This window comes from Hemiscyllium ocellatum, chromosome 3 (genome assembly GCF_020745735.1).
Source record: "Hemiscyllium ocellatum isolate sHemOce1 chromosome 3, sHemOce1.pat.X.cur, whole genome shotgun sequence".
NCBI classification, from domain to species: Eukaryota; Metazoa; Chordata; class Chondrichthyes; order Orectolobiformes; family Hemiscylliidae; genus Hemiscyllium; species Hemiscyllium ocellatum.
The window spans coordinates 69,734,182-69,746,806 of NC_083403.1; positions in this window are offsets into that span (position 1 = coordinate 69,734,182).

Sequence of the window (12,625 nt, forward strand, 5' to 3'; positions counted from 1 at the left end):
TGTCAACCCTGGGTTCACTGCTGACAGCAAGTTAAAGAAGCTTAAAACCTTCGTTAAAAATACTTCAGCTCTGTCTTCACTTTTTCTCAACCAAAGATGCCCACAAGTCCATCTCATTTCCGGCAGTTTTGTTTTCAATCTCTTCCCCTTTCTCCCAGACAAGGATTTGGTTCCTCTTGTCCTCACTTAACACCTAACCAGGCTGTTTGTTCAATGGATCATTTTCTGCCATTTCTGCTACCTGGAGCATATTTCCACTGCCGAATGCATTTTCCCATCCCTCTTAACATCTCAAAAATCCATTTCTCCACCATTCGCAATACCATGTCCCTTCTTTGCAAGCACAGGAGTTGTGACATTACTCTTTATAATCTTGTCCTCACTGTCCAAAACCCAAAACAATCATCTGAGGTGAAGCAGCAATTTACCTGCAGTTCTTTCAAGGGTTTTATGGTGCAGTGTGCCACACACTGGAGATTCAACACAGATTGGGTGGAACTGCTTTGTGGAACATCTTTCAGGCCACATGCCAGTTCCTGAGATTCTATTTACCCGTCATTTTAATTCTCCATTTTGCACCCAATTGGACTCTCAAATGGCAGCTAATTGCAGTGTTCCAGGGGCAGCACGGTGGCTCAGTGGTTAGCACTGCTGCCCAGCACCAGGGTCCCAGGTTAGATTCCAGCCTCGGGTGACTGTGTGGAGTTTGCACATCCTTCGTGTCTGTGTGGATTTTCTCTCGGTGCTCTGGTTTTCTCCCACTGTCCAAAGATGTGCAGGTCAGGTGAATTGGCCATGCTAAATTGCCCATAATGTTAGGTGCATTAGTCAGAGGGAAATGGGTCTGGGTGGGTTACCCTTCGGAAGGCCGGTGTGGACTGGTTGGGCCAGAGGCTCTGTTTTCACACTGTAGGGAATCTAATTTAATCTAATATTGAGGAACAATGCCTCAGCCTTTGATGAGACACTTTACTGTCTGAGCTTTCTGGACTCATTGAGTCAACAATTCCAGAATATTAGTTCTGTCCCAATTTTTTGCTTCTTTTACATGACAGGAAAATAAAAACTTGCAAAGGTATTTCTATATTTTGCTTTTGTACAGCAGCTGTTTATAAGTTTGCAATTTGTTCCTCCTTTGAGATATATCTTTACATCCTTCACTTGTTTATTTATCTCTTTGGCTTTGCACGATCAACTCTTGCCAATTAATCTGGTCTGTTTTCTGAAATAATTCCACAGAGGCTGGTATCCTGTCACCCAATCACTGTTTACTTACATGTGAAGAGTTCTTGATGCTGATCCAACTCCCTCAGAGCGAGCTGTCACAGTGAATAGGATGTCTAACACTCTTGTTTGTAATTTTATCAGTGTACACTGTATTACCTTTATTTTTAAAATGTATAAATCGGCAAGGTTATTTTTAGATCTTATTCACAGTGGATATATGTTAAGTTGTTCAGTTTGTGTGGACTGTTTTAAACCCAGCACTTTCCTCCTGCCTGTTACAGACAGGTCTTTGGATTGTGGGAGGAAACCCACGCAGACACTGGGAGAATGCACGAACTCCACACACACAGTTGCCCAGGGCAGGAATTGAATTTAGGTCTCTGGCGCTGTGAGACAGCAGTGGTAACCACTGAGTCATTGTGTGGCCCCATAACCCTGTTTGTTTTATTTTCCTTTTTCTTTTTTTCTTATCCCACACTACCACCTAACTGTGGTAGTGCTTATTTTTCCCCAGCACTCATGGTGTGTGCGTGCAGGTGTGAGACACAGTGAGAGACACAAAGTGCAGGAATCTTTATTCAATTTCCACCACCAGGAAGAAAGGAAAACACCCGGGTGGCCAGTGACAAGCAGTGCCCTTCACATCAAAGGGCAATGCTGTGTGATCAAACAGTAAAGGGGAGGGCAGGGACTAAATCAAAATAGAGTTGGAGGGGGAAATAATGCACTCCACTCCCTGCGGGGCCCATACAATCCTGTTTGTTTGTTTTTTTTTCTCTTTTCCCAGCACCCATGGTGTGTGTGCAGGTGTGAGACACAGTGAGAGACACAAGGTGTATGAATCTTTATTCAAGACTCCTGTTTATTTTTTTTTCTACACTACCGCCTAACCGCGGTAGTGCTTATTTTTCCCCCAGCACCCATGGTGTGTGTGTATACGGTTGTGAGACACCGTGAGAGAGACACAGTGCACAAATCTTTATTTAATTTCCACCACCAAGTAGATAGGAAAACACCCGAGTGGCCAGTGACAAGCAGTGCCCTTCACATCAAAGAGGGGGGAAGCTTAGAATCCCCTGTTTGTTTGTTTTTATTATTTCCCCCACACTACCGCCTAATTGCGGTAGTGCTTATTATTTTTATCCCCAGCACCCATGGTGTGTGTGTAGGTGTGAGACACGGTGAGAGACACAAGGTGTACAAATCTTTATTCAATTTCCACCACCAGGCAAAGTAGGAAAACACCCGAGTGGCCTGTGACAAGCAGTGCCCTTCACATCAAAGGGCAATGCTGTGTGATCAAACAGTGAAGGGGAGGGCAGGGACTAAATCAAAATAGAGTTGGAGGGGGAAAATGATGCACTCCACTCCCTGCGGGGCCCACCTCTCCCTGAACAACTCCAGGGTGTTGGTGGACACCGCGTGCTCCTTCTCCGAGGACACCCGGGCTCGAACGTAACCGCGGAAGAGGGGCAGGCAGTCGGCCCTCACGACCCCCTCCACGGCCCGCTACCTGGACATGTTTATGGCCAGTTTGGCCAGGTCCAGGAGCAGACCCACAAGGAGGTCTTCAGACCTGCCCTCCCTCCTCCGCACCGGGTGCCCGAAGATCAGGAGCGTGGGACTGAAGTGCAACCAAAAGCAGAGGAGAAGGTTTTTAAGAAAATCAAAAAGGGAGTGCAAACGCCCACACCCAACATACACATGGTCCACGGACTCCACAGCACCACAGAACAAGCAGTTGGGCTGGGAGTCCATGGGAGTGCAGCACCCTCCACCCCAGATCCCCGAGAGAAAGGGGGAGGACTCCTGCGTAGAGGGCCCTCCACTGGGGATCCCCACCGCCCGGTGGCAAATGGGCACACCAGGGCGTGTCCGGGCGGTGGATGAGGGAGAAGAGGTGGACAGTGTGCAGCAGCAGTCTGTACAGGGCGCGCCTTTTAACGTCCTTGAAGGGGACAAAATTAAAATTTCGGAGGCGGCTCAGGTTGTGGGACACAGGCTCCCGCGGGAAGTACGGGACCTTGGGGCCAATGTGAAATTCCATCCGGGCAGGGGTGAGCGTGGACGGGATCCCACCGCACACCTGAGCGTCCTCCAACTGGTGCACTACGTCGGGTCCGAGCACCGCTGTTTTAAGGCGTCGGATGCCGGTGGCCACGTACCGGACGTCTACCGCTGCCCTGCTCGCTATGTCTTGCGGCAAAGTCCAGCCCAGGCCCCCGGCACCCAGCACGTCCCCGACCCTGGTAACCCTCGCCGCCACGGCCCTCCCCTCCGACAGCCACTTGAACCCGCGAGCACGGAGGTGCGGATTCCTGAGCAACGGCTCCCTGACGACAGCCGCTACTCCTGCCGGAGGGTAGGCACGACGCGATTCGACCATGTTCCAGACAGTGATCAGGTCCTGGTAAAAGACAGGCAGCACCTTGAGGGCAACCTCCAAACCGTCACGATCGACGAACAGGAGCTGCATGTCATAGTTGAGGTTAAGCACCTGGCGGAAAAAAATACGTCGCCAGGGCGCACCACCTAAGAGGAGGCTCGACGTAAAGGTATCGCTGCAAGGTCTGAAGGCGGAAGGTCGCGACCTGGGTGCGGACGCACACCAACAACTGACCGCCCTCCTCAATGGGGAGACTCTGAACCTGCGCAGCGACCCAGTGTATCTTTTTGTCCCAGAAGAAGTCGATCAACGTTCTCTGGATGTCAGCGACAAAGCTAGGAGGAGGGACCAAAGTGACCAGCCGGTACCACAGCATGGCGGCCACCAGCTGGTTTATGACCAGCACACGGCTCCTGTAAGATAGCACTCGGAGCAGTCCTGTCCAGCGGCCTAGGCGAGCCGAGACTTTGGCTTCCAGCTCCTGCCAGTTGGCCGGCCAGGATTCCTCGGTCGGGCTGAGGTAGACCCCCAGGTAGAGGAGATGGGTGGTACTCCAGCTGAACCCCCGAAACTCCTCCGGCAGGGAGTCCACCCGCCACGGACCCACCAGTAGCCCGGAACGTTTGGCCCAGTTGATCCTGGCGGAAGATGCCGCCGAGTACACGGCCTGGCACTCGCGCATCCTCCCCAGGTCAGCCGGGTCGGTGAAAGTGAGGAGCACGTCGTCGGCGTAGGCCGAAAGGACCAGCCCCAACAACCTCCTCCGCAAGAGGCGCAGAAAAGGCTCCACGCACAGGGAATACAGCTGGCCGGACAGGGGGCAGCCTTGACGCACTCCTCTCCCGAAGCGAAGGGGCGCCGTCAGGGACCCGTTAACTTTAACCAGACACTCTGCGGTGGCGTACAAAAGTCGGATTCGGGCGACGAACTGCGTCCCGAACCCGAATGCCCGCAGAGTCCCGAGCAGGTACTCGTGATCGACCCTGTCGAACGCCTTCTCCTGATCGAGAGACAGGAAGGCGCTCGGCAGACCAGCCCGTCGACAGAAATGGATCAGGTCCCGGACCAGATGGACGTTGTCATGTATCCTCCGGCCCGGGACCGTGTAGGACTGGTCCGGGTGAATCATGTGGGCCAGCACGGACGCCAGGCGAGAAGACAACACCCTGGCGAAGATTTTGTAGTCCGTGCTGAGGAGGGAGACTGGACGCCAGTTCTTCAAAGAACGAAGGTTCCCCCTTCTTTGGCAGCAGGACAATGACCGCCCTGCGCCAAGAAAGGGGCAGCTCTCCGGCATTTAGACACTCCCCCAGGACCTGTGCGTAGTCGCTCCCCAGGACGTCCCAGAACGCCCTGAAGAACTCCACAGTCATCCCGTCAAGCTCCGGGGACTTGCCCCTCGAGAGCCGGTCGAGGGCGCCGGTCAGCTCCTCTAAGGTGACGGGAGCGTCGAGCCTTCCGGCGTCCTCCGGGCTGAGCTGCAGCAGGTCCTCCCACAGGACTCTGCAAGCATCCTCGCTGGACGGATCCGGAGAGAACAGGGCCGTGTAATAGGATCGGACGTGGGCCCTGATACCCTCCGGATCCGAGACGAGGGACCCGTCGTCGGCCAGCAGCACAAGGAGCTGCTGACGGGTGCCACGCCTTTTTTCCAGCAAGTAGAAGGGGGAACCGTGGTCCAGGTCCTGGAGGAGCTGGAGCCGCAATCTCACGTACGCGCCCCGAGCCCCGACGAGCTGCAGGTCCTGAAGCGCGGCCTTCTTCTCTTCGTACACCCCGCGCAGGGCCGGGTCCACGTCGGGCTGACCGAGGCGGGACTCCAGGTCGAGCATCTCCCTCTCCAACTCCCCGATCCTGGATTTCCGCCTCTTTGTCAACCCCCTCGCGTACTCCTGACAGAAGACGCGGACGTGAGCCTTGCCCACGTCCCACCATAGCCTCAGGGAGGGGAAGCTTCCCCGCTTCCTTCTCCAGCTGGCCCAGAAACGACGAAACGAGTCCTGGAACCGCTCGTCCTCCAGCAGCAGGTTGTTAAAGTGCCAGGACGCGGAGCCCAACCTGGCGCCGAACGGAAGGAGTTACGCCCACACCAGGTGATGGTCCGTGCACGACACCTGCCGCGTGGAGGCCTTCGGAAAACAGTAGGCGTACGCCCGCGAAACGTACAGGCGGTCGATTCTGGACGCTCCGACCCCAGGCCTCACGAAGGTGAAGGCGATGGAGTCAGGATGGAGATTCCGCCAGACGTCCACCAGGTCCAAGGACTTGATCAAGTCCCCCAACCTCCTCCCCGACGCCGAACTCATGCGGGCACTGCCGTGGTCCCTGTCCCCGAGGACGCAGTTAAAATCTCCCCCAAGGACGACGCACTGGTTCTCGTCGATAGAAGCAAGATGAGCGGACACTTCTTCAAAGAAGCTCGCTTGCCTCGGCCCGGCCAGGGGAGCGTAGACGTTCACCAAGTGAAGCACCGCGCCCCCCAGCCGAACCGTCAGGTGAAGCAAACGGCCTGGCCCTGGCTCCCTGACCCCCAAGATCTCCGGCTGAAAATGCAGGGCCAACAGGATAGCCACCCCGCCAGATCTGCGGGTGAGGTGACTCATGTAGACCCCCCCTCGCCACTCCAGGAGCCAGGTGGCTTCGTCTCCCGGGGTAGCGTGGGTTTCTTGCAGGAAGCACATCGCATACCTCCCATCCCGAAGGACCGAGAAGGTCTGGAATCTGCGCTGTGACTCCCTGCTGCCGTTGATGTTGAGGCTGGCTATAGTTGTCTCCATGTCGGAAGTATAGTGCAACCACCACCAGTAAACAGTTAACAAAAACTATGTACATTTTTACTGGGAGGACGAGAGAGGGGCACAGAAGTCCCTTGCCCTCACCAGGAGCGCTCCCAGGAAGTTCCTGACTCGCTTTCGCTCATTCACGTCAAGCCCGGGCACCTGGCGTGCAGCGTGGGCCGACCAGTAGACTCTTTCCAAGGAGCTCCAGCGGTCGAGCACCAGTTGGGCTCTATCCCGGCGACTCCGAGTTTCCTCGACAAATTCCCGGAGTTCCTTGAGGGGGATGAGGGGGAGACCGGTGGGGGGCACCTGGGACTCAAAAATCTCACTGGAGACAGACTCCGCGTCGTCCCCGGTATCCGCCACCGATCCAGAACTCTCCTCCAGGAGGTCACCTTCAGTCACCGACCCCTCCCCCACTGAGAGGATGGGGGCTGGTCCGGCACCGCCAACTGGCCTCAAACCTCCAGTGACCCCACCCCCAGGGTCACCTTCAGTACCTTCCTCGGCACACCCCTTCCCTGAACACCCCGAGTTCAGGTCGTCGGGCAGCAGAGGCTCGGGGCCCCGCTCCTCGGGGAAAAAAGGTCCTCCCCCAGGGCCAAGGCCCCCGGAAAAAACAGTCTGGGAGGGAGGAGCGAGGATAACACCTTCCTCCCCTCCACCGCTCGACAACCCAGCAGTGAATAAAAGACTGTCGTCTGCACCATGGCCCGTGTTGTTATTAAAATCCTCCCTACGGGCTGGAGGAGTTATGGCAGTGGAAGGCCCGGCTATCGCCCCTGGGGGTTTGGGCAGGTCGGGCCATGGTGCTGGACAGTGGGGAGACACTGTCAGCTCATCCCCTGGAGAGGGGAAGCACTGCCGGCGCGCTGATGGGATTTCTCCCACCTCCAAGGGCCAGCACCTCTTCCCCAGAGAGACAGGGGGGAATTTATGGGTCTTCCCCTCCCCGCCTGCCTTGGTGGTCATGGGGCCTGAAGTCCCTCCCCCCAGCCTTTCCCGGAATATGATTGGCTGGGGGAAGGCAGGGGTCGTGGCCAAGGTGGGGAGGGTTAGCCGTGTCACTTCCTGCCCTGCCCCTGGTTTATCAGGTGATGGTGGGCTGGGGCCGGGCCCCGGGCTCAGAGCCCAGAGACACGGTCGCTGCAGGAAGAAGAGCAGCAGTGGTTCCCCCCAGGTTAGTGCCGGGGGTGGCTGGGTGGGGCTCGGTTTCCAGAGGAGGGGTTGAAGCCCCAGGTGTTCCTGTAACGAGGTGGAGGTGGAGGTGGAGGTGGAGGTGGAGGTTGGGGTCAGTGGGACCAGGATCAGGTACAGGTTTTGGGGTTCGGGGGTCAGGGTTCCCGTGCCGGGGTGATGCTGGCACGGCTGCAGGGGCATTGTCGTGCCAGGGCGGGGCAGGTCGTGGGCTACGTGGAGGGAGGGGATGGGGATAGGGTGGTCTCCCCATGGGCGGGCTTGACGCGTTGCGTCTTCCTGGGCGCCTTCCGTCCGGTCGGATGCTCACCCCCCTCCCTGCCAGAGGCTGAGGCATTGGGAGCCTCCGGCTTAGCCCCCGGAGCCAGGGCTTGTGCTGTTGACTTTGGGGGAGTGGGTTCGGCGGCACCACCCGCAGCCGTTGGTGTGGGCTGGGCAGCCTTCTGGGTGGGGCAGTTTTTTCTAATATGCCCCACCTCGTGGCACAGGTGGCACCGTACACCGTCTGCCGTCCAGAAGGCGCGATAGGTCGCGCCCTCATGGAGGACAGTGAACGAGCCCTCCGTGACCTCCTCCCGGGCCAGGCAAATAAACACCTGGCATCGGAAGGAGTATACGTGATGGAGGGCGGGGTCCTTAAGACCGAGCGGGAGCGGTTGAACACCTGACAGGATCTCCCCCAAGGTGTTGAGGTGGGGAAGAAGGAGCTCACTGGCAATGAAGGTCGCGACGTTGGAGATCACGACTCTCTGGGCCGTGACCTCCAAAGGGTCGACGGGCAAATGTGTCCCGCCCACAGTGAGCCCCCTCTCCAGGGCCAGGTGGACCGCCTGCTCAGTCTTGAGAAAGAATACGGCCTTCCCGTACGTGCGGGCCGCAGCGACGATGGCCAGTGGGCCGACCACACCAGCCATGGCCTTACTGCAGGCCTCGATGGTCATGTTGGAATGGGGATAGGCCTTTACCCCCAGGCGTTTGGTCAGGTGCCTGAAGGGGGATGCGGTTGCGGCCGGGGTTGGGGCAGCCGAGCCTAAGGCAGCGGCTACCCCGGCGTAGATCCGGCTGGGCCCTGCGACCTTCGGGCTCGCCATACTCCGTCGGCCCCCGGCAGCAGCGGTGGAGGTGGGCCTCTGGCAGTAGTAGCGATGGAGTCCTTGGGGAGGTGCCCGAGGGCAGTCACCCGAGGCGAGTCCTAGGCAGCGGTAGTGGAGGCAGGCCTCAGGCAAGTCCTCGGCAGGCCCTCAATTGCAGTGTTGGGGGCAGGCCTGTTGGGGGGGGTCCCCAAGACAAGTCCCAGGCAGCCCTAAAATTAAGTCCTGGGCAGCAGCAGTGGAGATGGGCCTTGGGTCGCAGCAGTGGTGGAGGCTGTGGGGAATGGCCTCAGGCGAGTCCCAGGCTGCAGTGGTGGAGGCAGGCCTCTGGCGAGTCCCAGGCAGGCCCTCAGTTGGGGAGGAACTCCCAGGCAGTGGTGGTGGAGGCAGGCCTCTGGCAGCGGCAGCAGTTGAGGCAGGCCTCTGGCGAATCCCAGGCTGGCCCTTTGTCCCAGCAGTGGAGGCAGACCTGTTGGGGAGGGACTCTCAGGCAAGTTCCAGGCCGCAGTGGTTTAGGTTGTGGGAAGGGGCCTCAGGCGAGTCCCAGTCGGCGCTGGTGGAGGCAGGCCTCTGGCTGCGGCAGAAGTTGAGGCAGGCCTCTGGAGTCCCAGGCTGGCCCTTGGTCCCAGCAGTGGATGGACTCCCAATCAAGTCCCAGGCAGCAGCAGTGGAGGTAGGCCTCAGGTCACACCAGTGGAGGAGGTCGTGGGAAGGGGCCTCAGGCGGGTCCCAGGCTGCGGTGGTGGAGACAGGCCCAGGTGGGGTCCCAGAGACCAGCAGTGGGAGTGGGCCCCACTGCAGCTCCAAAGCTAGGCCCAGAACACACAGCTCTCACCTCCTTCCTCCACCTCCTTGTTCTTCTTCTCCTTCTCTCTTCTCCTTCTGCCACTGGTCCAACTCCTAACAGGGAAAACACCCGAGTGGCCAGTGACAAGCAGTGCCCTTCACATCAAAGAGGGGGGAAGCTTAGAATCCCCTGTTTGTTTGTTTTTATTATTTCCCCCACACTACCGCCTAACTGCGGTAGTGCTTATTATTTTTATCCCCAGCACCCATGGTGTGTGTGTGTAGGTGTGAGACACAGTGAGAGACACAAGGTGTACAAATCTTTATTCAATTTCCACCACCAGGAAAAGTAGGAAAACAGCCGGGTGGCCAGTGACAAGCAGTGCCCTTCACATCAAAGGGCAATGCTGTGTGATCAAACAGTGAAGGGGAGGGCAGGGACTAAATCAAAATAGAGTTGGAGGGGGAAATAATGCACTCCACTCCCTGCGGGGCCCATACAATCCTGTTTGTTTTTGTTTTTTTTATCTTTTTTCTTTATTTCCCCCACACTACCGCCTAACTGCGGTAGTGCTTATTTTCCCCAGCACCCATGGTGTGTGTGTGTAGTTGTGAGACACAGTGAGAGACGCAAAGTGCACAAATCTTTATTCAATATCCACCACCAGGAAAAGTAGGAAAACACCCGAGTGGCCTGTGACGAGCAGTGCCCTTCACATCAAAGGGCAATGCTGTGTGATCAAAACAGTGAAGGGGAGGGCAGGGACTAAATCAAAATAGAGTTGGAGGGGGAAATAATGCACTCCACTCCCTGCGGGGCCCATACAATCCTGTTTGTATCTGTCAGCCAGGGCTTGCTGATTGAACCAGATTAACAGCCTGGTTGGCCTCATTACATCCCTTGCCCTCAGAGTCCAAAGACACCAGCTGGTTCTTGTAATTATAGCTCCTCCTGGGACGTTGTAGCACTGGATCAGATTCCTTCAACTCAGCCTCTGGTACAGGTGGCATGTAACACACAGTAGCTCAAGTCTTGTGCCCAGAGCATCTCTGAAGAAATTTCCTCTCTCCTTCAGGTGGCAAAGGTGTTGAGGCAGTGACTTCTGCCATGTGCATCTCCGATTCCGAGATATATTCAACGCTTGATGGAGAGGGAGAACCCATTGGTTCCGGAACAGTTGGAACGCTGTTGAGCCAAATATGTTTTGGTTCCACACAATTAGTAGATTTACAGCTTTCATATGGTCCATGTGCTTGTTTGGCACCACCTCAGATACCCGAACGTTATACCTTGCTGGCCCTGACCTTGCATTGACCATTGACCTCTTATCCATGCAGGGCCATTCCCTTGGTTCCCACACTAAACTTTGTCACCTGAAGTAAACTGTCTGTCTCACTTGGCAGAATCCTGCGTCCAGCATCGATGGACACCCGCCCCCCCCACCCCAAAGGTCCGGGAAAATCTGATTCAGTCTGGTGCAGAATCTTCTCCCCATTAAGAAGTCTGCTGATATTATCCCCGCCATTACATAAAAAGTTATTTAATAATCAAATAGGAACCAGGACCATTGGTATCTAGTGAAGCTGTAGGCTATTTTTTTTTGTGTCTGCCTTCAAAGTTTGAAATGCTCTTTCTGCCAGACGATTGGATGAATGGATGTTATGGAGCTGTCTTTATATGTCAAGTACCATTCAAGAAATTCTAAAATTCCCTGCTGGTAAACGATGGCCTCTTATCTGTAACCAACACTTCCGGGAGTCCGTGTATCGCAAAAGATGTGCACAGTTTTTCTATCATTTGATGAATGAACCCTATACAAGTCCTGCCACTTGAAATAAGCATCCACAATGACTAAAACACACAGCCTGCAAAAGGATAGGTATAATTGACGTGTAACTGAGTCCAGGGCATATCTGGCCATTCCACAGATGGAGGGGAACTGCTGGTGGTAATGTATGTTCTTGGCACTCTGGGCACTGCTGCACCAAAGCTGCTATGTTAGCATCCATTCCTGGCTAACATCTCCCAACATCTTCATTTTATAAACCTCTGGATGACCCTGGTGGGGTTCAGTCAATATCTGGCAATTATCTTTGGTTTGGACAATCACTCCTGATCCCCATAATGATATCTGATCCTCTATTGTGATCTGGCCAAAAGGTTTCAATTCCACTTGTGATGGCCCTTTGGGTTCTCCCATCACCACCAGCTGTTTCAGTTTTGCCAGGACTGGATCCTTCTGTGTCCAAAATCTGATGATGTCAGCTATAACTGCAAGTGTGTCCACAAAATTTAAAACCATGACAGACCCTTCCAGTGACAGTACCACCAGTGGTGTATCTGCCAGCTGGAACTGGCTCAATGCATCGCATTCGCTACTTGGTCTCCCGGATGGTGTTCCAAGTTATAATTGTATGTGCTTAGAATGAGAACTGACCCTGAAGCTATGGGCAGCAGGGCCTTGCCGCCTTAAGCAGACCTGGAAGGGTTTGTGTTCTGTTATTATTACAAGTTTATGTCTGTAAAGGTATTGGTGGAATTTCCTGACTTCAAATATGGCTGCCAAACCTCCCTCTTTATCTGGGCATATTTGTGCTCTGCATTAGCCAAAATCTGGATGCATATGCTATTGGGCATTCCTCTCCGTTGGGCCACCTATAAGCTAAGATGATGGCATAAGGGGAGGCATTGCATGTTAATGAGATCTCGCTTGGGATCATTGTCTGCCAATGCCTAATAGGATGATAGCTGTTTCTTCATTTCCCTGAAAGCTATGGGTTGGCTACATCACCATTTTCAAGCCTCATCCTTTAAGAGTTAATACAAAGGTGGCAGGATAGAGGCCAAGTTATGTGTAAACTTCCTGTAATCATTCACTAGCCCAGGGAAAGACCCAAGCTCTTGCACAGATGTGGGAGTCAGGGCACCTTTGATTGCCCTCCCCTTTATCTTCCCAGGGATATAACCCAGTTTTATTGACCCTGTAACCCAAGTCAATCAATTGGGGTGCCTGGAACACATGTTTTTCCCTTCTAATATGTATGCCTACCTTGGAGGAATCTCTAAGGATTAGGTCCAAGTTCTCTAAGTGCTCTTTATTGCTCTGCCATTGTTAGCACATAATCCAAATAAATGGCGAACTGGGGTTGCCCCTCAG